Consider the following 23,872-nt stretch of genomic DNA (forward strand, 5'->3'; position numbering starts at 1 on the left):
AAATGTTTCACAGAATTCTTCTGTGTAGTTTTTATGGGAAGATGTTTCCTTTTTCATCGTAAGCGTCAAACTTCTCAAATTGTCCACTTGCAGATGCTACAAAAAGAGTGCTTCCAAACAGCTCAATCAAAAGGAAGTTTCAAGTCTCTTAGAGGAAAGCATAAATCATAAAGTAGTTTCACGGAATGCTTCCGTGTAGTTTCTACTTGAAGATATTTCTTTTTTCACAAAAGACCGCAATATTCTCCAAAGGTACACTTGGAGATTCTACAAAAAGTGTGTTTCAAAACTGCTCAATCAAAAGAAATGTTCAACCCTGTGAAATGAATGCACAGAATAGGGAAATGTTTCACAGAATGCTTCTGTGTAGTTTTTATAGGAACATATTTCATTTTTCACCCTAGACCTCATAGCTCTCCAAACGACCCTTGCAGATTCTAGAAAAAGAGTGTTTCAAAACTCCTCAATAAAGGGAAGCTTTCTACTCCGTGAGATGAATATTCGGAATAGAAAGAAGTTACACAGAATTCTTCAGTGTAGTTTTTATAGTAAGATAATTCGTTTTTCAACATAGGCCTCAATGTTCTCCAAAGGTCCACTTACAGATTGTACAAAAGGAGTGTGTCACAGCAGATCAATCAAAATAAATGTTCAACTCCGTAGGATGAATGCACAGACCAGAAAAACGTTCCACAGAATGCTTCTGTGTAGTCGTTATTTGCAGATATTCCTGTTTCCACGATAGGCCTCAATGTGCTGCGAATGTCCACTTGTAGTTTCTACAAAAAGAGTGTTTCAAAACTGCTCAATCAAAAGAAATGTTCAACTCCGTGTGACGAATGCACAGAAGAGAAAGAAGTTTCACAGGATGATTCAGTGTAGTTTTTATGTGAAGATATTTCGTTTTTCACCAAAGGCCTCAATGTTCTACAAATGTCCGCTTGCAGATTCTACAAAAAGAGTGTGTCAAAACAGCTCTATCCAAAGAAAGGTTCAACTCCATTCGATGAATGCACAGAACAGAAAAAAGTTCCACAGAAGGATTCTGTGTGGTTTTTACATGAAGATATTTCGTTTTTCAATGCAGGCCACAATATTCTCCAAGTGTCCAGTTGCAGATTCTACGAAAAGAGTGTTTCAAAAGTGCTCAATCAAAAGAAAGGTTCAACTCTGTGAGATGAAGGCACAGAATAGAAAGCAGTTTCACAGAATCCTTCTCTGTAGTTTTCACGGGAAGATATTTCGTTTTTAGCCATAGGCCTCAACGTTCTCCAAATGTCCACTTGCAGATTCTACAAAAAGTGTGTTTCAAAACAGCTCCATCAAAAGAAAGGTTCAACTCTGTCAGGTGAATGTGCAGAACAGGGTAATGTTTCACAGAATGCTTCTGTGTAGTCTTTAGGGGAAGATATTTCGTTTTTCACTACAGGCCTCAAATTTCTCCAAATATCCAATTGCAGATTCTACAAAAAGTGTTTTTCAAAACAGACCAGTCAAAAGAAAGGTTCAACTCGGTTGGATTAATGCACAGATCAGAAAAAGTTTCACAGAACGCTTCTGTGTAGTTTTTATTTTCCGATATTCCTTTTTCCGCGATAGGCCTCAAGGCGCGGCAAGTGTCCACTTGCAGATTATAAGAAAAAAGAGTGTTTCAAAACTGCTCAATCAAAAGAAAGGTTCTACTCTGTGAGGTGAACGCACAGAATAGAAAGAAGTTTTACAGAATGCTTCTGTGTATTTTTTATGGGAAAACATTTTGTTTTTCACCACAGGCCTCAATGTTCTCCAAATGTCCACTTGCAGATTCTACAAAAAGAGGGTTTAAAAAAACAGCTCAATCAAAAGAAAGGTTAAATTCTGTTAGATGAAAGCACAGATTACAAAGAAGTTTCACAGAATGCGCCTGTGTAGTTTTTACTTGAAGATATTTCGCTTGTCTCTGTAGGCCTCAATGTTCTCCAAATGTCCACTTGCAGATTCTACCTAAAGTGTGTTTGAAAACTGCTCAATCAAAACAAAGTTTCAACTCCGTGAGATGAATGCACAGAATAGAAAGAGGTTTCACAGAATGCTTCAGTGCAGCTTTTTTGGTGAGATATTTCATTTTTCACCATAGGCCACATATTTCTCCAAATGTCCAATTGCATATTCTAGAAAAAGAGTGTTTCAAAACTGCTCAATCAAAAGAAAGTTACTAGTCTGTGAGGTGAATGCACAGAATAGAAAGAAGTTTCACAGAATGCTTCTGTGTAGTTTTTATAGTGAGATAATTCGTTTTTCACCATGAGCCTCAATGTTCTCCAAATGTCCACTTGCGGATTCTACAAACAGTGTGTTTCAAAACAGATCAATCCAAAGAAATGTTCAACTCTGTTGGATGAATGCACAGATCAGAAAGAAGTTGCACAGAATGCTTCTGTGTAGTTTTTATAGTAAGATAATTCGTTTTACACCGTAGGCCTCAATGCTCTCCAAATGTCCACTTACAGATTATACAAAAAGAGTGTTTCAAAACAGCTCAATCAAAAGAAGAGTTCAGCTCTGTTAGATGAATGCACAGAACAGAGAAAAGTTTCTCAGAATGTTTCTGTGTAGTATTTACTGGAAGATATTTCATTTTTCACTATTGGCCTCAACGTTCCCCAAATGTCCACTTGCAGATTCTACAAAAATGAGTGTTGCAAAACTGCTCAATCAAAAGAAAGTTTCTACTCTGTGAGGTGAATGCACAGAATAGAACAAAGTTTCACAGAATTCTTCTGTTAATATTTATGGGGATATATTTCGTTTTTCATTGTAGGCCACAATATTCTCCAACTGTCCACTTGCAGATTCCACAAAAAGAGTTTCAAAACTGCTCAATCAAAAGAAAGGTTGAACTCTGTGAGATGAATGCACAGAATCGAAAGAAGTTTCACAGAAGGCTTCAGTGTAGTTTTTACTTGAAGATATTTCATTTTTCACTGTAGGTCTCAATTTTCTCCAAATGTCCACTTGCAGATTCTACATAAAGTGTATTTCAAAACTGCTCAATAAAAAGAATGGTTCAAATCTGTGAGATGTACGCACAGAATAGAAAATAGTTTCACAGAATGCGTCAATGTAGTTTTTATGGGAAGATATTCCGTTTTTCACCGTAAGCCTCAATGTTCTCCCAATATCCACTTGCAGATTCTACAAAAACTGTGTTTCAAAACAGCTCAATCACAATTAAAGTTCACCTCTGTTAGACGAATGCACGGAATAGAGAAATGTTTCACAGAATTCTTCTGTGTAGTTTTTATGGGAAGATGTTTCCTTTTTCATCGTAAGCGTCAAACTTCTCAAATTGTCCACTTGCAGATGCTACAAAAAGAGTGCTTCCAAACAGCTCAATCAAAAGGAAGTTTCAAGTCTCTTAGAGGAAAGCATAAATCATAAAGTAGTTTCACGGAATGCTTCCGTGTAGTTTCTACTTGAAGATATTTCTTTTTTCACAAAAGACCGCAATATTCTCCAAAGGTACACTTGGAGATTCTACAAAAAGTGTGTTTCAAAACTGCTCAATCAAAAGAAATGTTCAACCCTGTGAAATGAATGCACAGAATAGGGAAATGTTTCACAGAATGCTTCTGTGTAGTTTTTATAGGAACATATTTCATTTTTCACCCTAGACCTCATAGCTCTCCAAACGACCCTTGCAGATTCTAGAAAAAGAGTGTTTCAAAACTCCTCAATAAAGGGAAGCTTTCTACTCCGTGAGATGAATATTCGGAATAGAAAGAAGTTACACAGAATTCTTCAGTGTAGTTTTTATAGTAAGATAATTCGTTTTTCAACATAGGCCTCAATGTTCTCCAAAGGTCCACTTACAGATTGTACAAAAGGAGTGTGTCACAGCAGATCAATCAAAATAAATGTTCAACTCCGTAGGATGAATGCACAGACCAGAAAAACGTTCCACAGAATGCTTCTGTGTAGTCGTTATTTGCAGATATTCCTGTTTCCACGATAGGCCTCAATGTGCTGCGAATGTCCACTTGTAGTTTCTACAAAAAGAGTGTTTCAAAACTGCTCAATCAAAAGAAATGTTCAACTCCGTGTGACGAATGCACAGAAGAGAAAGAAGTTTCACAGGATGATTCAGTGTAGTTTTTATGTGAAGATATTTCGTTTTTCACCAAAGGCCTCAATGTTCTACAAATGTCCGCTTGCAGATTCTACAAAAAGAGTGTGTCAAAACAGCTCTATCCAAAGAAAGGTTCAACTCCATTCGATGAATGCACAGAACAGAAAAAAGTTCCACAGAAGGATTCTGTGTGGTTTTTACATGAAGATATTTCGTTTTTCAATGCAGGCCACAATATTCTCCAAGTGTCCAGTTGCAGATTCTACGAAAAGAGTGTTTCAAAAGTGCTCAATCAAAAGAAAGGTTCAACTCTGTGAGATGAAGGCACAGAATAGAAAGCAGTTTCACAGAATCCTTCTCTGTAGTTTTCACGGGAAGATATTTCGTTTTTAGCCATAGGCCTCAACGTTCTCCAAATGTCCACTTGCAGATTCTACAAAAAGTGTGTTTCAAAACAGCTCCATCAAAAGAAAGGTTCAACTCTGTCAGGTGAATGTGCAGAACAGGGTAATGTTTCACAGAATGCTTCTGTGTAGTCTTTAGGGGAAGATATTTCGTTTTTCACTACAGGCCTCAAATTTCTCCAAATATCCAATTGCAGATTCTACAAAAAGTGTTTTTCAAAACAGACCAGTCAAAAGAAAGGTTCAACTCGGTTGGATTAATGCACAGATCAGAAAAAGTTTCACAGAACGCTTCTGTGTAGTTTTTATTTTCCGATATTCCTTTTTCCGCGATAGGCCTCAAGGCGCGGCAAGTGTCCACTTGCAGATTATAAGAAAAAAGAGTGTTTCAAAACTGCTCAATCAAAAGAAAGGTTCTACTCTGTGAGGTGAACGCACAGAATAGAAAGAAGTTTTACAGAATGCTTCTGTGTATTTTTTATGGGAAAACATTTTGTTTTTCACCACAGGCCTCAATGTTCTCCAAATGTCCACTTGCAGATTCTACAAAAAGAGGGTTTAAAAAAACAGCTCAATCAAAAGAAAGGTTAAATTCTGTTAGATGAAAGCACAGATTACAAAGAAGTTTCACAGAATGCGCCTGTGTAGTTTTTACTTGAAGATATTTCGCTTGTCTCTGTAGGCCTCAATGTTCTCCAAATGTCCACTTGCAGATTCTACCTAAAGAGTGTTTGAAAACTGCTCAATCAAAACAAAGTTTCAACTCCGTGAGATGAATGCACAGAATAGAAAGAGGTTTCACAGAATGCTTCAGTGCAGCTTTTTTGGTGAGATATTTCATTTTTCACCATAGGCCACATATTTCTCCAAATGTCCAATTGCATATTCTAGAAAAAGAGTGTTTCAAAACTGCTCAATCAAAAGAAAGTTACTAGTCTGTGAGGTGAATGCACAGAATAGAAAGAAGTTTCACAGAATGCTTCTGTGTAGTTTTTATAGTGAGATAATTCGTTTTTCACCATGAGCCTCAATGTTCTCCAAATGTCCACTTGCGGATTCTACAAACAGTGTGTTTCAAAACAGATCAATCCAAAGAAATGTTCAACTCTGTTGGATGAATGCACAGATCAGAAAGAAGTTGCACAGAATGCTTCTGTGTAGTTTTTATAGTAAGATAATTCGTTTTACACCGTAGGCCTCAATGCTCTCCAAATGTCCACTTACAGATTATACAAAAAGAGTGTTTCAAAACAGCTCAATCAAAAGAAGAGTTCAGCTCTGTTAGATGAATGCACAGAACAGAGAAAAGTTTCTCAGAATGTTTCTGTGTAGTATTTACTGGAAGATATTTCATTTTTCACTATTGGCCTCAATGTTCCCCAAATGTCCACTTGCAGATTCTACAAAAATGAGTGTTGCAAAACTGCTCAATCAAAAGAAAGTTTCTACTCTGTGAGGTGAATGCACAGAATAGAACAAAGTTTCACAGAATTCTTCTGTTAATATTTATGGGGATATATTTCGTTTTTCATTGTAGGCCACAATATTCTCCAACTGTCCACTTGCAGATTCCACAAAAAGAGTTTCAAAACTGCTCAATCAAAAGAAAGGTTGAACTCTGTGAGATGAATGCACAGAATCGAAAGAAGTTTCACAGAAGGCTTCAGTGTAGTTTTTACTTGAAGATATTTCATTTTTCACTGTAGGTCTCAATTTTCTCCAAATGTCCACTTGCAGATTCTACATAAAGTGTATTTCAAAACTGCTCAATAAAAAGAATGGTTCAAATCTGTGAGATGTACGCACAGAATAGAAAATAGTTTCACAGAATGCGTCAATGTAGTTTTTATGGGAAGATATTCCGTTTTTCACCGTAAGCCTCAATGTTCTCCCAATATCCACTTGCAGATTCTACAAAAACTGTGTTTCAAAACAGCTCAATCACAATTAAAGTTCACCTCTGTTAGACGAATGCACGGAATAGAGAAATGTTTCACAGAATTCTTCTGTGTAGTTTTTATGGGAAGATGTTTCCTTTTTCATCGTAAGCGTCAAACTTCTCAAATTGTCCACTTGCAGATGCTACAAAAAGAGTGCTTCCAAACAGCTCAATCAAAAGGAAGTTTCAAGTCTCTTAGAGGAAAGCATAAATCATAAAGTAGTTTCACGGAATGCTTCCGTGTAGTTTCTACTTGAAGATATTTCTTTTTTCACAAAAGACCGCAATATTCTCCAAAGGTACACTTGGAGATTCTACAAAAAGTGTGTTTCAAAACTGCTCAATCAAAAGAAATGTTCAACCCTGTGAAATGAATGCACAGAATAGGGAAATGTTTCACAGAATGCTTCTGTGTAGTTTTTATAGGAACATATTTCATTTTTCACCCTAGACCTCATAGCTCTCCAAACGACCCTTGCAGATTCTAGAAAAAGAGTGTTTCAAAACTCCTCAATAAAGGGAAGCTTTCTACTCCGTGAGATGAATATTCGGAATAGAAAGAAGTTACACAGAATTCTTCAGTGTAGTTTTTATAGTAAGATAATTCGTTTTTCAACATAGGCCTCAATGTTCTCCAAAGGTCCACTTACAGATTGTACAAAAGGAGTGTGTCACAGCAGATCAATCAAAATAAATGTTCAACTCCGTAGGATGAATGCACAGACCAGAAAAACGTTCCACAGAATGCTTCTGTGTAGTCGTTATTTGCAGATATTCCTGTTTCCACGATAGGCCTCAATGTGCTGCGAATGTCCACTTGTAGTTTCTACAAAAAGAGTGTTTCAAAACTGCTCAATCAAAAGAAATGTTCAACTCCGTGTGACGAATGCACAGAAGAGAAAGAAGTTTCACAGGATGATTCAGTGTAGTTTTTATGTGAAGATATTTCGTTTTTCACCAAAGGCCTCAATGTTCTACAAATGTCCGCTTGCAGATTCTACAAAAAGAGTGTGTCAAAACAGCTCTATCCAAAGAAAGGTTCAACTCCATTCGATGAATGCACAGAACAGAAAAAAGTTCCATAGAAGGATTCTGTGTGGTTTTTACATGAAGATATTTCGTTTTTCAATGCAGGCCACAATATTCTCCAAGTGTCCAGTTGCAGATTCTACGAAAAGAGTGTTTCAAAAGTGCTCAATCAAAAGAAAGGTTCAACTCTGTGAGATGAAGGCACAGAATAGAAAGCAGTTTCACAGAATCCTTCTCTGTAGTTTTCACGGGAAGATATTTCGTTTTTAGCCATAGGCCTCAACGTTCTCCAAATGTCCACTTGCAGATTCTACAAAAAGTGTGTTTCAAAACAGCTCCATCAAAAGAAAGGTTCAACTCTGTCAGGTGAATGTGCAGAACAGGGTAATGTTTCACAGAATGCTTCTGTGTAGTCTTTAGGGGAAGATATTTCGTTTTTCACTACAGGCCTCAAATTTCTCCAAATATCCAATTGCAGATTCTACAAAAAGTGTTTTTCAAAACAGACCAGTCAAAAGAAAGGTTCAACTCGGTTGGATTAATGCACAGATCAGAAAAAGTTTCACAGAACGCTTCTGTGTAGTTTTTATTTTCCGATATTCCTTTTTCCGCGATAGGCCTCAAGGCGCGGCAAGTGTCCACTTGCAGATTATAAGAAAAAAGAGTGTTTCAAAACTGCTCAATCAAAAGAAAGGTTCTACTCTGTGAGGTGAACGCACAGAATAGAAAGAAGTTTTACAGAATGCTTCTGTGTATTTTTTATGGGAAAACATTTTGTTTTTCACCACAGGCCTCAATGTTCTCCAAATGTCCACTTGCAGATTCTACAAAAAGAGGGTTTAAAAAAACAGCTCAATCAAAAGAAAGGTTAAATTCTGTTAGATGAAAGCACAGATTACAAAGAAGTTTCACAGAATGCGCCTGTGTAGTTTTTACTTGAAGATATTTCGCTTGTCTCTGTAGGCCTCAATGTTCTCCAAATGTCCACTTGCAGATTCTACCTAAAGAGTGTTTGAAAACTGCTCAATCAAAACAAAGTTTCAACTCCGTGAGATGAATGCACAGAATAGAAAGAGGTTTCACAGAATGCTTCAGTGCAGCTTTTTTGGTGAGATATTTCATTTTTCACCATAGGCCACATATTTCTCCAAATGTCCAATTGCATATTCTAGAAAAAGAGTGTTTCAAAACTGCTCAATCAAAAGAAAGTTACTAGTCTGTGAGGTGAATGCACAGAATAGAAAGAAGTTTCACAGAATGCTTCTGTGTAGTTTTTATAGTGAGATAATTCGTTTTTCACCATGAGCCTCAATGTTCTCCAAATGTCCACTTGCGGATTCTACAAACAGTGTGTTTCAAAACAGATCAATCCAAAGAAATGTTCAACTCTGTTGGATGAATGCACAGATCAGAAAGAAGTTGCACAGAATGCTTCTGTGTAGTTTTTATAGTAAGATAATTCGTTTTACACCGTAGGCCTCAATGCTCTCCAAATGTCCACTTACAGATTATACAAAAAGAGTGTTTCAAAACAGCTCAATCAAAAGAAGAGTTCAGCTCTGTTAGATGAATGCACAGAACAGAGAAAAGTTTCTCAGAATGTTTCTGTGTAGTATTTACTGGAAGATATTTCATTTTTCACTATTGGCCTCAACGTTCCCCAAATGTCCACTTGCAGATTCTACAAAAATGAGTGTTGCAAAACTGCTCAATCAAAAGAAAGTTTCTACTCTGTGAGGTGAATGCACAGAATAGAACAAAGTTTCACAGAATTCTTCTGTTAATATTTATGGGGATATATTTCGTTTTTCATTGTAGGCCACAATATTCTCCAACTGTCCACTTGCAGATTCCACAAAAAGAGTTTCAAAACTGCTCAATCAAAAGAAAGGTTGAACTCTGTGAGATGAATGCACAGAATCGAAAGAAGTTTCACAGAAGGCTTCAGTGTAGTTTTTACTTGAAGATATTTCATTTTTCACTGTAGGTCTCAATTTTCTCCAAATGTCCACTTGCAGATTCTACATAAAGTGTATTTCAAAACTGCTCAATAAAAAGAATGGTTCAAATCTGTGAGATGTACGCACAGAATAGAAAATAGTTTCACAGAATGCGTCAATGTAGTTTTTATGGGAAGATATTCCGTTTTTCACCGTAAGCCTCAATGTTCTCCCAATATCCACTTGCAGATTCTACAAAAACTGTGTTTCAAAACAGCTCAATCACAATTAAAGTTCACCTCTGTTAGACGAATGCACGGAATAGAGAAATGTTTCACAGAATTCTTCTGTGTAGTTTTTATGGGAAGATGTTTCCTTTTTCATCGTAAGCGTCAAACTTCTCAAATTGTCCACTTGCAGATGCTACAAAAAGAGTGCTTCCAAACAGCTCAATCAAAAGGAAGTTTCAAGTCTCTTAGAGGAAAGCATAAATCATAAAGTAGTTTCACGGAATGCTTCCGTGTAGTTTCTACTTGAAGATATTTCTTTTTTCACAAAAGACCGCAATATTCTCCAAAGGTACACTTGGAGATTCTACAAAAAGTGTGTTTCAAAACTGCTCAATCAAAAGAAATGTTCAACCCTGTGAAATGAATGCACAGAATAGGGAAATGTTTCACAGAATGCTTCTGTGTAGTTTTTATAGGAACATATTTCATTTTTCACCCTAGACCTCATAGCTCTCCAAACGACCCTTGCAGATTCTAGAAAAAGAGTGTTTCAAAACTCCTCAATAAAGGGAAGCTTTCTACTCCGTGAGATGAATATTCGGAATAGAAAGAAGTTACACAGAATTCTTCAGTGTAGTTTTTATAGTAAGATAATTCGTTTTTCAACATAGGCCTCAATGTTCTCCAAAGGTCCACTTACAGATTGTACAAAAGGAGTGTGTCACAGCAGATCAATCAAAATAAATGTTCAACTCCGTAGGATGAATGCACAGACCAGAAAAACGTTCCACAGAATGCTTCTGTGTAGTCGTTATTTGCAGATATTCCTGTTTCCACGATAGGCCTCAATGTGCTGCGAATGTCCACTTGTAGTTTCTACAAAAAGAGTGTTTCAAAACTGCTCAATCAAAAGAAATGTTCAACTCCGTGTGACGAATGCACAGAAGAGAAAGAAGTTTCACAGGATGATTCAGTGTAGTTTTTATGTGAAGATATTTCGTTTTTCACCAAAGGCCTCAATGTTCTACAAATGTCCGCTTGCAGATTCTACAAAAAGAGTGTGTCAAAACAGCTCTATCCAAAGAAAGGTTCAACTCCATTCGATGAATGCACAGAACAGAAAAAAGTTCCACAGAAGGATTCTGTGTGGTTTTTACATGAAGATATTTCGTTTTTCAATGCAGGCCACAATATTCTCCAAGTGTCCAGTTGCAGATTCTACGAAAAGAGTGTTTCAAAAGTGCTCAATCAAAAGAAAGGTTCAACTCTGTGAGATGAAGGCACAGAATAGAAAGCAGTTTCACAGAATCCTTCTCTGTAGTTTTCACGGGAAGATATTTCGTTTTTAGCCATAGGCCTCAACGTTCTCCAAATGTCCACTTGCAGATTCTACAAAAAGTGTGTTTCAAAACAGCTCCATCAAAAGAAAGGTTCAACTCTGTCAGGTGAATGTGCAGAACAGGGTAATGTTTCACAGAATGCTTCTGTGTAGTCTTTAGGGGAAGATATTTCGTTTTTCACTACAGGCCTCAAATTTCTCCAAATATCCAATTGCAGATTCTACAAAAAGTGTTTTTCAAAACAGACCAGTCAAAAGAAAGGTTCAACTCGGTTGGATTAATGCACAGATCAGAAAAAGTTTCACAGAACGCTTCTGTGTAGTTTTTATTTTCCGATATTCCTTTTTCCGCGATAGGCCTCAAGGCGCGGCAAGTGTCCACTTGCAGATTATAAGAAAAAAGAGTGTTTCAAAACTGCTCAATCAAAAGAAAGGTTCTACTCTGTGAGGTGAACGCACAGAATAGAAAGAAGTTTTACAGAATGCTTCTGTGTATTTTTTATGGGAAAACATTTTGTTTTTCACCACAGGCCTCAATGTTCTCCAAATGTCCACTTGCAGATTCTACAAAAAGAGGGTTTAAAAAAACAGCTCAATCAAAAGAAAGGTTAAATTCTGTTAGATGAAAGCACAGATTACAAAGAAGTTTCACAGAATGCGCCTGTGTAGTTTTTACTTGAAGATATTTCGCTTGTCTCTGTAGGCCTCAATGTTCTCCAAATGTCCACTTGCAGATTCTACCTAAAGAGTGTTTGAAAACTGCTCAATCAAAACAAAGTTTCAACTCCGTGAGATGAATGCACAGAATAGAAAGAGGTTTCACAGAATGCTTCAGTGCAGCTTTTTTGGTGAGATATTTCATTTTTCACCATAGGCCACATATTTCTCCAAATGTCCAATTGCATATTCTAGAAAAAGAGTGTTTCAAAACTGCTCAATCAAAAGAAAGTTACTAGTCTGTGAGGTGAATGCACAGAATAGAAAGAAGTTTCACAGAATGCTTCTGTGTAGTTTTTATAGTGAGATAATTCGTTTTTCACCATGAGCCTCAATGTTCTCCAAATGTCCACTTGCGGATTCTACAAACAGTGTGTTTCAAAACAGATCAATCCAAAGAAATGTTCAACTCTGTTGGATGAATGCACAGATCAGAAAGAAGTTGCACAGAATGCTTCTGTGTAGTTTTTATAGTAAGATAATTCGTTTTACACCGTAGGCCTCAATGCTCTCCAAATGTCCACTTACAGATTATACAAAAAGAGTGTTTCAAAACAGCTCAATCAAAAGAAGAGTTCAGCTCTGTTAGATGAATGCACAGAACAGAGAAAAGTTTCTCAGAATGTTTCTGTGTAGTATTTACTGGAAGATATTTCATTTTTCACTATTGGCCTCAATGTTCCCCAAATGTCCACTTGCAGATTCTACAAAAATGAGTGTTGCAAAACTGCTCAATCAAAAGAAAGTTTCTACTCTGTGAGGTGAATGCACAGAATAGAACAAAGTTTCACAGAATTCTTCTGTTAATATTTATGGGGATATATTTCGTTTTTCATTGTAGGCCACAATATTCTCCAACTGTCCACTTGCAGATTCCACAAAAAGAGTTTCAAAACTGCTCAATCAAAAGAAAGGTTGAACTCTGTGAGATGAATGCACAGAATCGAAAGAAGTTTCACAGAAGGCTTCAGTGTAGTTTTTACTTGAAGATATTTCATTTTTCACTGTAGGTCTCAATTTTCTCCAAATGTCCACTTGCAGATTCTACATAAAGTGTATTTCAAAACTGCTCAATAAAAAGAATGGTTCAAATCTGTGAGATGTACGCACAGAATAGAAAATAGTTTCACAGAATGCGTCAATGTAGTTTTTATGGGAAGATATTCCGTTTTTCACCGTAAGCCTCAATGTTCTCCCAATATCCACTTGCAGATTCTACAAAAACTGTGTTTCAAAACAGCTCAATCACAATTAAAGTTCACCTCTGTTAGACGAATGCACGGAATAGAGAAATGTTTCACAGAATTCTTCTGTGTAGTTTTTATGGGAAGATGTTTCCTTTTTCATCGTAAGCGTCAAACTTCTCAAATTGTCCACTTGCAGATGCTACAAAAAGAGTGCTTCCAAACAGCTCAATCAAAAGGAAGTTTCAAGTCTCTTAGAGGAAAGCATAAATCATAAAGTAGTTTCACGGAATGCTTCCGTGTAGTTTCTACTTGAAGATATTTCTTTTTTCACAAAAGACCGCAATATTCTCCAAAGGTACACTTGGAGATTCTACAAAAAGTGTGTTTCAAAACTGCTCAATCAAAAGAAATGTTCAACCCTGTGAAATGAATGCACAGAATAGGGAAATGTTTCACAGAATGCTTCTGTGTAGTTTTTATAGGAACATATTTCATTTTTCACCCTAGACCTCATAGCTCTCCAAACGACCCTTGCAGATTCTAGAAAAAGAGTGTTTCAAAACTCCTCAATAAAGGGAAGCTTTCTACTCCGTGAGATGAATATTCGGAATAGAAAGAAGTTACACAGAATTCTTCAGTGTAGTTTTTATAGTAAGATAATTCGTTTTTCAACATAGGCCTCAATGTTCTCCAAAGGTCCACTTACAGATTGTACAAAAGGAGTGTGTCACAGCAGATCAATCAAAATAAATGTTCAACTCCGTAGGATGAATGCACAGACCAGAAAAACGTTCCACAGAATGCTTCTGTGTAGTCGTTATTTGCAGATATTCCTGTTTCCACGATAGGCCTCAATGTGCTGCGAATGTCCACTTGTAGTTTCTACAAAAAGAGTGTTTCAAAACTGCTCAATCAAAAGAAATGTTCAACTCCGTGTGACGAATGCACAGAAGAGAAAGAAGTTTCACAGGATGATTCAGTGTAGTTTTTATGTGAAGATATTTCGTTTTTCACCAAAGGCCTCAATGTTCTACAAATGTCCGCTTGCAGATTCTACAAAAAGAGTGTGTCAAAACAGCTCTATCCAAAGAAAGGTTCAACTCCATTCGATGAATGCACAGAACAGAAAAAAGTTCCATAGAAGGATTCTGTGTGGTTTTTACATGAAGATATTTCGTTTTTCAATGCAGGCCACAATATTCTCCAAGTGTCCAGTTGCAGATTCTACGAAAAGAGTGTTTCAAAAGTGCTCAATCAAAAGAAAGGTTCAACTCTGTGAGATGAAGGCACAGAATAGAAAGCAGTTTCACAGAATCCTTCTCTGTAGTTTTCACGGGAAGATATTTCGTTTTTAGCCATAGGCCTCAACGTTCTCCAAATGTCCACTTGCAGATTCTACAAAAAGTGTGTTTCAAAACAGCTCCATCAAAAGAAAGGTTCAACTCTGTCAGGTGAATGTGCAGAACAGGGTAATGTTTCACAGAATGCTTCTGTGTAGTCTTTAGGGGAAGATATTTCGTTTTTCACTACAGGCCTCAAATTTCTCCAAATATCCAATTGCAGATTCTACAAAAAGTGTTTTTCAAAACAGACCAGTCAAAAGAAAGGTTCAACTCGGTTGGATTAATGCACAGATCAGAAAAAGTTTCACAGAACGCTTCTGTGTAGTTTTTATTTTCCGATATTCCTTTTTCCGCGATAGGCCTCAAGGCGCGGCAAGTGTCCACTTGCAGATTATAAGAAAAAAGAGTGTTTCAAAACTGCTCAATCAAAAGAAAGGTTCTACTCTGTGAGGTGAACGCACAGAATAGAAAGAAGTTTTACAGAATGCTTCTGTGTATTTTTTATGGGAAAACATTTTGTTTTTCACCACAGGCCTCAATGTTCTCCAAATGTCCACTTGCAGATTCTACAAAAAGAGGGTTTAAAAAAACAGCTCAATCAAAAGAAAGGTTAAATTCTGTTAGATGAAAGCACAGATTACAAAGAAGTTTCACAGAATGCGCCTGTGTAGTTTTTACTTGAAGATATTTCGCTTGTCTCTGTAGGCCTCAATGTTCTCCAAATGTCCACTTGCAGATTCTACCTAAAGAGTGTTTGAAAACTGCTCAATCAAAACAAAGTTTCAACTCCGTGAGATGAATGCACAGAATAGAAAGAGGTTTCACAGAATGCTTCAGTGCAGCTTTTTTGGTGAGATATTTCATTTTTCACCATAGGCCACATATTTCTCCAAATGTCCAATTGCATATTCTAGAAAAAGAGTGTTTCAAAACTGCTCAATCAAAAGAAAGTTACTAGTCTGTGAGGTGAATGCACAGAATAGAAAGAAGTTTCACAGAATGCTTCTGTGTAGTTTTTATAGTGAGATAATTCGTTTTTCACCATGAGCCTCAATGTTCTCCAAATGTCCACTTGCGGATTCTACAAACAGTGTGTTTCAAAACAGATCAATCCAAAGAAATGTTCAACTCTGTTGGATGAATGCACAGATCAGAAAGAAGTTGCACAGAATGCTTCTGTGTAGTTTTTATAGTAAGATAATTCGTTTTACACCGTAGGCCTCAATGCTCTCCAAATGTCCACTTACAGATTATACAAAAAGAGTGTTTCAAAACAGCTCAATCAAAAGAAGAGTTCAGCTCTGTTAGATGAATGCACAGAACAGAGAAAAGTTTCTCAGAATGTTTCTGTGTAGTATTTACTGGAAGATATTTCATTTTTCACTATTGGCCTCAATGTTCCCCAAATGTCCACTTGCAGATTCTACAAAAATGAGTGTTGCAAAACTGCTCAATCAAAAGAAAGTTTCTAATCTGTGAGGTGAATGCACAGAATAGAACAAAGTTTCACAGAATTCTTCTGTTAATATTTATGGGGATATATTTCGTTTTTCATTGTAGGCCACAGTATTCTCCAACTGTCCACTTGCAGATTCCACAAAAAGAGTTTCAAAACTGCTCAATCAAAAGAAAGGTTGAACTCTGTGAGATGAATGCACAGAATCGAAAGAAGTTTCACAGAAGGCTTCAGTGTAGTTTTTATTGAAGATATTTCATTTTTCACTGTAGGTCTCAATTTTCTCCAAATGTCCACTTGCAGATTCTACATAAAGTGTATTTCAAAACTGCTCAATAAAAAGAATGGTTCAAATCTGTGAGATGTACGCACAGAATAGAAAATAGTTTCACAGAATGCGTCAATGTAGTTTTTATGGGAAGATATTCCGTTTTTCACCGTAAGCCTCAATGTTCTCCCAATATCCACTTGGAGATTCTACAAAAACTGTGTTTCAAAACAGCTCAATCACAATTAAAATTCAACTCTGTTAGACGAATGCACGGAATAGAGAAAAGTTTCACAGAATACTTCTGTGTAGTTTTTATGGGAAGATGTTTCCTTTTTCATCGTAAGCGTCAAACTTCTCAAATTGTCCACTTGCAGATGCTACAAAAAGAGTGCTTCCAAACAGCTCAATCAAAAGAAAGGTTCAAGTCTCTTAGAGGAAAGCATAAATCATAAAGTAGTTTCACGGAATGCTTCCGTGTAGTTTCTACTTGAAGATATTTCTTTTTTCACAAAAGACCGCAATATTCTCCAAAGGTACACTTGGAGATTCTACAAAAAGTGTGTTTCAAAACTGCTCAATCAAAAGAAATGTTCAACCCTGTGAAATGAATGCACAGAATAGGGAAATGTTTCACAGAATGCTTCTGTGTAGTTTTTATAGGAACATATTTCATTTTTCACCCTAGACCTCATAGCTCTCCAAACGACCCTTGCAGATTCTAGAAAAAGAGTGTTTCAAAACTCCTCAATAAAGGGAAGCTTTCTACTCCGTGAGATGAATATTCGGAATAGAAAGAAGTTACACAGAATTCTTCAGTGTAGTTTTTATAGTAAGATAATTCGTTTTTCAACATAGGCCTCAATGTTCTCCAAAGGTCCACTTACAGATTGTACAAAAGGAGTGTGTCACAGCAGATCAATCAAAATAAATGTTCAACTCCGTAGGATGAATGCACAGACCAGAAAAACGTTCCACAGAATGCTTCTGTGTAGTCGTTATTTGCAGATATTCCTGTTTCCACGATAGGCCTCAATGTGCTGCGAATGTCCACTTGTAGTTTCTACAAAAAGAGTGTTTCAAAACTGCTCAATCAAAAGAAATGTTCAACTCCGTGTGACGAATGCACAGAAGAGAAAGAAGTTTCACAGGATGATTCAGTGTAGTTTTTATGTGAAGATATTTCGTTTTTCACCAAAGGCCTCAATGTTCTACAAATGTCCGCTTGCAGATTCTACAAAAAGAGTGTGTCAAAACAGCTCTATCCAAAGAAAGGTTCAACTCCATTCGATGAATGCACAGAACAGAAAAAAGTTCCATAGAAGGATTCTGTGTGGTTTTTACATGAAGATATTTCGTTTTTCAATGCAGGCCACAATATTCTCCAAGTGTCCAGTTGCAGATTCTACGAAAAGAGTGTTTCAAAAGTGCTCAATCAAAAGAAAGGTTCAACTCTGTGAGATGAAGGCACAGAATAGAAAGCAGTTTCACAGAATCCTTCTCTGTAGTTTTCACGGGAAGATATTTCGTTTTTAGCCATAGGCCTCAACGTTCTCCAAATGTCCACTTGCAGATTCTACAAAAAGTGTGTTTCAAAACAGCTCCATCAAAAGAAAGGTTCAACTCTGTCAGGTGAATGTGCAGAACAGGGTAATGTTTCACAGAATGCTTCTGTGTAGTCTTTAGGGGAAGATATTTCGTTTTTCACTACAGGCCTCAAATTTCTCCAAATATCCAATTGCAGATTCTACAAAAAGTGTTTTTCAAAACAGACCAGTCAAAAGAAAGGTTCAACTCGGTTGGATTAATGCACAGATCAGAAAAAGTTTCACAGAACGCTTCTGTGTAGTTTTTATTTTCCGATATTCCTTTTTCCGCGATAGGCCTCAAGGCGCGGCAAGTGTCCACTTGCAGATTATAAGAAAAAAGAGTGTTTCAAAACTGCTCAATCAAAAGAAAGGTTCTACTCTGTGAGGTGAACGCACAGAATAGAAAGAAGTTTTACAGAATGCTTCTGTGTATTTTTTATGGGAAAACATTTTGTTTTTCACCACAGGCCTCAATGTTCTCCAAATGTCCACTTGCAGATTCTACAAAAAGAGGGTTTAAAAAAACAGCTCAATCAAAAGAAAGGTTAAATTCTGTTAGATGAAAGCACAGATTACAAAGAAGTTTCACAGAATGCGCCTGTGTAGTTTTTACTTGAAGATATTTCGCTTGTCTCTGTAGGCCTCAATGTTCTCCAAATGTCCACTTGCAGATTCTACCTAAAGAGTGTTTGAAAACTGCTCAATCAAAACAAAGTTTCAACTCCGTGAGATGAATGCACAGAATAGAAAGAGGTTTCACAGAATGCTTCAGTGCAGCTTTTTTGGTGAGATATTTCATTTTTCACCATAGGCCACATATTTCTCCAAATGTCCAATTGCATATTCTAGAAAAAGAGTGTTTCAAAACTGCTCAATCAAAAGAAAGTTACTAGTCTGTGAGGTGAATGCACAGAATAGAAAGAAGTTTCACAGAATGCTTCTGTGTAGTTTTTATAGTGAGATAATTCGTTTTTCACCATGAGCCTCAATGTTCTCCAAATGTCCACTTGCGGATTCTACAAACAGTGTGTTTCAAAACAGATCAATCCAAAGAAATGTTCAACTCTGTTGGATGAATGCACAGATCAGAAAGAAGTTGCACAGAATGCTTCTGTGTAGTTTTTATAGTAAGATAATTCGTTTTACACCGTAGGCCTCAATGCTCTCCAAATGTCCACTTACAGATTATACAAAAAGAGTGTTTCAAAACAGCTCAATCAAAAGAAGAGTTCAGCTCTGTTAGATGAATGCACAGAACAGAGAAAAGTTTCTCAGAATGTTTCTGTGTAGTATTTACTGGAAGATATTTCATTTTTCACTATTGGCCTCAATGTTCCCCAAATGTCCACTTGCAGATTCTACAAAAATGAGTGTTGCAAAACTGCTCAATCAAAAGAAAGTTTCTAATCTGTGAGGTGAATGCACAGAATAGAACAAAGTTTCACAGAATTCTTCTGTTAATATTTATGGGGATATATTTCGTTTTTCATTGTAGGCCACAGTATTCTCCAACTGTCCACTTGCAGATTCCACAAAAAGAGTTTCAAAACTGCTCAATCAAAAGAAAGGTTGAACTCTGTGAGATGAATGCACAGAATCGAAAGAAGTTTCACAGAAGGCTTCAGTGTAGTTTTTATTGAAGATATTTCATTTTTCACTGTAGGTCTCAATTTTCTCCAAATGTCCACTTGCAGATTCTACATAAAGTGTATTTCAAAACTGCTCAATAAAAAGAATGGTTCAAATCTGTGAGATGTACGCACAGAATAGAAAATAGTTTCACAGAATGCGTCAATGTAGTTTTTATGGGAAGATATTCCGTTTTTCACCGTAAGCCTCAATGTTCTCCCAATATCCACTTGGAGATTCTACAAAAACTGTGTTTCAAAACAGCTCAATCACAATTAAAATTCAACTCTGTTAGACGAATGCACGGAATAGAGAAAAGTTTCACAGAATACTTCTGTGTAGTTTTTATGGGAAGATGTTTCCTTTTTCATCGTAAGCGTCAAACTTCTCAAATTGTCCACTTGCAGATGCTACAAAAAGAGTGCTTCCAAACAGCTCAATCAAAAGAAAGGTTCAAGTCTCTTAGAGGAAAGCATAAATCATAAAGTAGTTTCACGGAATGCTTCCGTGTAGTTTCTACTTGAAGATATTTCTTTTTTCACAAAAGACCGCAATATTCTCCAAAGGTACACTTGGAGATTCTACAAAAAGTGTGTTTCAAAACTGCTCAATCAAAAGAAATGTTCAACCCTGTGAAATGAATGCACAGAATAGGGAAATGTTTCACAGAATGCTTCTGTGTAGTTTTTATAGGAACATATTTCATTTTTCACCCTAGACCTCATAGCTCTCCAAACGACCCTTGCAGATTCTAGAAAAAGAGTGTTTCAAAACTCCTCAATAAAGGGAAGCTTTCTACTCCGTGAGATGAATATTCGGAATAGAAAGAAGTTACACAGAATTCTTCAGTGTAGTTTTTATAGTAAGATAATTCGTTTTTCAACATAGGCCTCAATGTTCTCCAAAGGTCCACTTACAGATTGTACAAAAGGAGTGTGTCACAGCAGATCAATCAAAATAAATGTTCAACTCCGTAGGATGAATGCACAGACCAGAAAAACGTTTCACAGAATGCTTCTGTGTAGTCGTTATTTGCAGATATTCCTGTTTCCACGATAGGCCTCAATGTGCTGCGAATGTCCACTTGTAGTTTCTACAAAAAGAGTGTTTCAAAACTGCTCAATCAAAAGAAATGTTCAACTCCGTGTGACGAATGCACAGAAGAGAAAGAAGTTTCACAGGATGATTCAGTGTAGTTTTTATGTGAAGATATTTCGTTTTTCACCAAAGGCCTCAATGTTCTACAAATGTCCGCTTGCAGATTCTACAAAAAGAGTGTGTCAAAACAGCTCTATCCAAAGAAAGGTTCAACTCCATTCGATGAATGCACAGAACAGAAAAAAGTTCCATAGAAGGTTTCTGTGTGGTTTTTACATGAAGATATTTCGTTTTTCACTGCAGGCCACAATATTCTCCAAGTGTCCAGTTGCAGATTCTACGAAAAGAGTGTTTCAAAAGTGCTCAATCAAAAGAAAGGTTCAACTCTGTGAGATGAAGGCACAGAATAGAAAGCAGTTTCACAGAATCCTTCTCTGTAGTTTTCACGGGAAGATATTTCGTTTTTAGCCATAGGCCTCAACGTTCTCCAAATGTCCACTTGCAGATTCTACAAAAAGTGTGTTTCAAAACAGCTCCATCAAAAGAAAGGTTCAACTCTGTCAGGTGAATGTGCAGAACAGGGTAATGTTTCACAGAATGCTTCTGTGTAGTCTTTAGGGGAAGATATTTCGTTTTTCACTACAGGCCTCAAATTTCTCCAAATATCCAATTGCAGATTCTACAAAAAGTGTTTTTCAAAACAGGCCAGTCAAAAGAAAGGTTCAACTCGGTTGGATTAATGCACAGATCAGAAAAAGTTTCACAGAACGCTTCTGTGTAGTTTTTATTTTCAGATATTCCTTTTTCCGCGATAGGCCTCAAGGCGCGGCAAGTGTCCACTTGCAGATTATAAGAAAAAAGAGTGTTTCAAAACTGCTCAATCAAAAGAAAGGTTCTACTCTGTGAGGTGAACGCACAGAATAGAAAGAAGTTTTACAGAATGCTTCTGTGTATTTTTTATGGGAAAACATTTTGTTTTTCACCACAGGCCTCAATGTTCTCCAAATGTCCACTTGCAGATTCTACAAAAAGAGGGTTTAAAAAAACAGCTCAATCAAAAGAAAGGTTAAATTCTGTTAGATGAAAGCACAGATTACAAAGAAGTTTCACAGAATGCGCCTGTGTAGTTTTTACTTGAAGATATTTCGCTTGTCTCTGTAGGCCTCAATGTTCTCCAAATGTCCACTTGCAGATTCTACCTAAAGAGTGTTTGAAAACTGCTCAATCAAAACAAAGTTTCAACTCCGTGAGATGAATGCACAGAATAGAAAGAGGTTTCACAGAATGCTTCAGTGCAGCTTTTTTGGTGAGATATTTCATTTTTCACCATAGGCCACATATTTCTCCAAATGTCCAATTGCATATTCTAGAAAAAGAGTGTTTCAAAACTGCTCAATCAAAAGAAATTACTAGTCTGTGAGGTGAATGCACAGAATAGAAAGAAGTTTCACAGAATGCTTCTGTGTAGTTTTTATAGTGAGATAATTCGTTTTTCACCATGAGCCTCAATGTTCTCCAAATGTCCACTTGCGGATTCTACAAACAGTGTGTTTCAAAACAGATCAATCCAAAGAAATGTTCAACTCTGTTGGATGAATGCACAGATCAGAAAGAAGTTGCACAGAATGCTTCTGTGTAGTTTTTATAGTAAGATAATTCGTTTTACACCGTAGGCCTCAATGCTCTCCAAATGTCCACTTACAGATTATACAAAAAGAGTGTTTCAAAACAGCTCAATCAAAAGAAGAGTTCAGCTCTGTTAGATGAATGCACAGAACAGAGAAAAGTTTCTCAGAATGTTTCTGTGTAGTATTTACTGGAAGATATTTCATTTTTCACTATTGGCCTCAATGTTCCCCAAATGTCCACTTGCAGATTCTACAAAAATGAGTGTTGCAAAACTGCTCAATCAAAAGAAAGTTTCTACTCTGTGAGGTGAATGCACAGAATAGAACAAAGTTTCACAGAATTCTTCTGTTAATATTTATGGGGATATATTTCGTTTTTCATTGTAGGCCACAGTATTCTCCAACTGTCCACTTGCAGATTCCACAAAAAGAGTTTCAAAACTGCTCAATCAAAAGAAAGGTTGAACTCTGTGAGATGAATGCACAGAATCGAAAGAAGTTTCACAGAAGGCTTCAGTGTAGTTTTTATTGAAGATATTTCATTTTTCACTGTAGGTCTCAATTTTCTCCAAATGTCCACTTGCAGATTCTACATAAAGTGTATTTCAAAACTGCTCAATAAAAAGAATGGTTCAAATCTGTGAGATGTACGCACAGAATAGAAAATAGTTTCACAGAATGCGTCAATGTAGTTTTTATGGGAAGATATTCCGTTTTTCACCGTAAGCCTCAATGTTCTCCCAATATCCACTTGGAGATTCTACAAAAACTGTGTTTCAAAACAGCTCAATCACAATTAAAGTTCAACTCTGTTAGACGAATGCACGGAATAGAGAAAAGTTTCACAGAATACTTCTGTGTAGTTTTTATGGGAAGATGTTTCCTTTTTCATCGTAAGCGTCATACTTCTCAAATTGTCCACTTGCAGATGCTACAAAAAGAGTGCTTCCAAACAGCTCAATCAAAAGAAAGTTTCAAGTCTCTTAGAGGAAAGCATAAATCATAAAGTAGTTTCACGGAATGCTTCCGTGTAGTTTCTACTTGAAGATATTTCTTTTTTCACAAAAGACCGCAATATTCTCCAAAGGTACACTTGGAGATTCTACAAAAAGTGTGTTTCAAAACTGCTCAATCAAAAGAAATGTTCAACCCTGTGAAATGAATGCACAGAATAGGGAAATGTTTCACAGAATGCTTCTGTGTAGTTTTTATAGGAACATATTTCATTTTTCACCCTAGACCTCATAGCTCTCCAAACGACCCTTGCAGATTCTAGAAAAAGAGTGTTTCAAAACTCCTCAATAAAGGGAAGCTTTCTACTCCGTGAGATGAATATTCGGAATAGAAAGAAGTTACACAGAATTCTTCAGTGTAGTTTTTATAGTAAGATAATTCGTTTTTCAACATAGGCCTCAATGTTCTCCAAAGGTCCACTTACAGATTGTACAAAAGGAGTGTGTCACAGCAGATCAATCAAAATAAATGTTCAACTCCGTAGGATGAATGCACAGACCAGAAAAACGTTTCACAGAATGCTTCTGTGTAGTCGTTATTTGCAGATATTCCTGTTTCCACGATAGGCCTCAATGTGCTGCGAATGTCCACTTGTAGTTTCTACAAAAAGAGTGTTTCAAATCTGCTCAATCAAAAGAAATGTTCAACTCCGTGTGACGAATGCACAGAAGAGAAAGAAGTTTCACAGGATGATTCAGTGTAGTTTTTATGTGAAGATATTTCGTTTTTCACCAAAGGCCTCAATGTTCTACAAATGTCCGCTTGCAGATTCTACAAAAAGAGTGTGTCAAAACAGCTCTATCCAAAGAAAGGTTCAACTCCATTCGATGAATGCACAGAACAGAAAAAAGTTCCATAGAAGGTTTCTGTGTGGTTTTTACATGAAGATATTTCGTTTTTCACTGCAGGCCACAATATTCTCCAAGTGTCCAGTTGCAGATTCTACGAAAAGAG

Source organism: Symphalangus syndactylus, chromosome 18 (assembly GCF_028878055.3).
Source record: "Symphalangus syndactylus isolate Jambi chromosome 18, NHGRI_mSymSyn1-v2.1_pri, whole genome shotgun sequence".
In the NCBI taxonomy this organism is placed as follows: Eukaryota; Metazoa; Chordata; class Mammalia; order Primates; family Hylobatidae; genus Symphalangus; species Symphalangus syndactylus.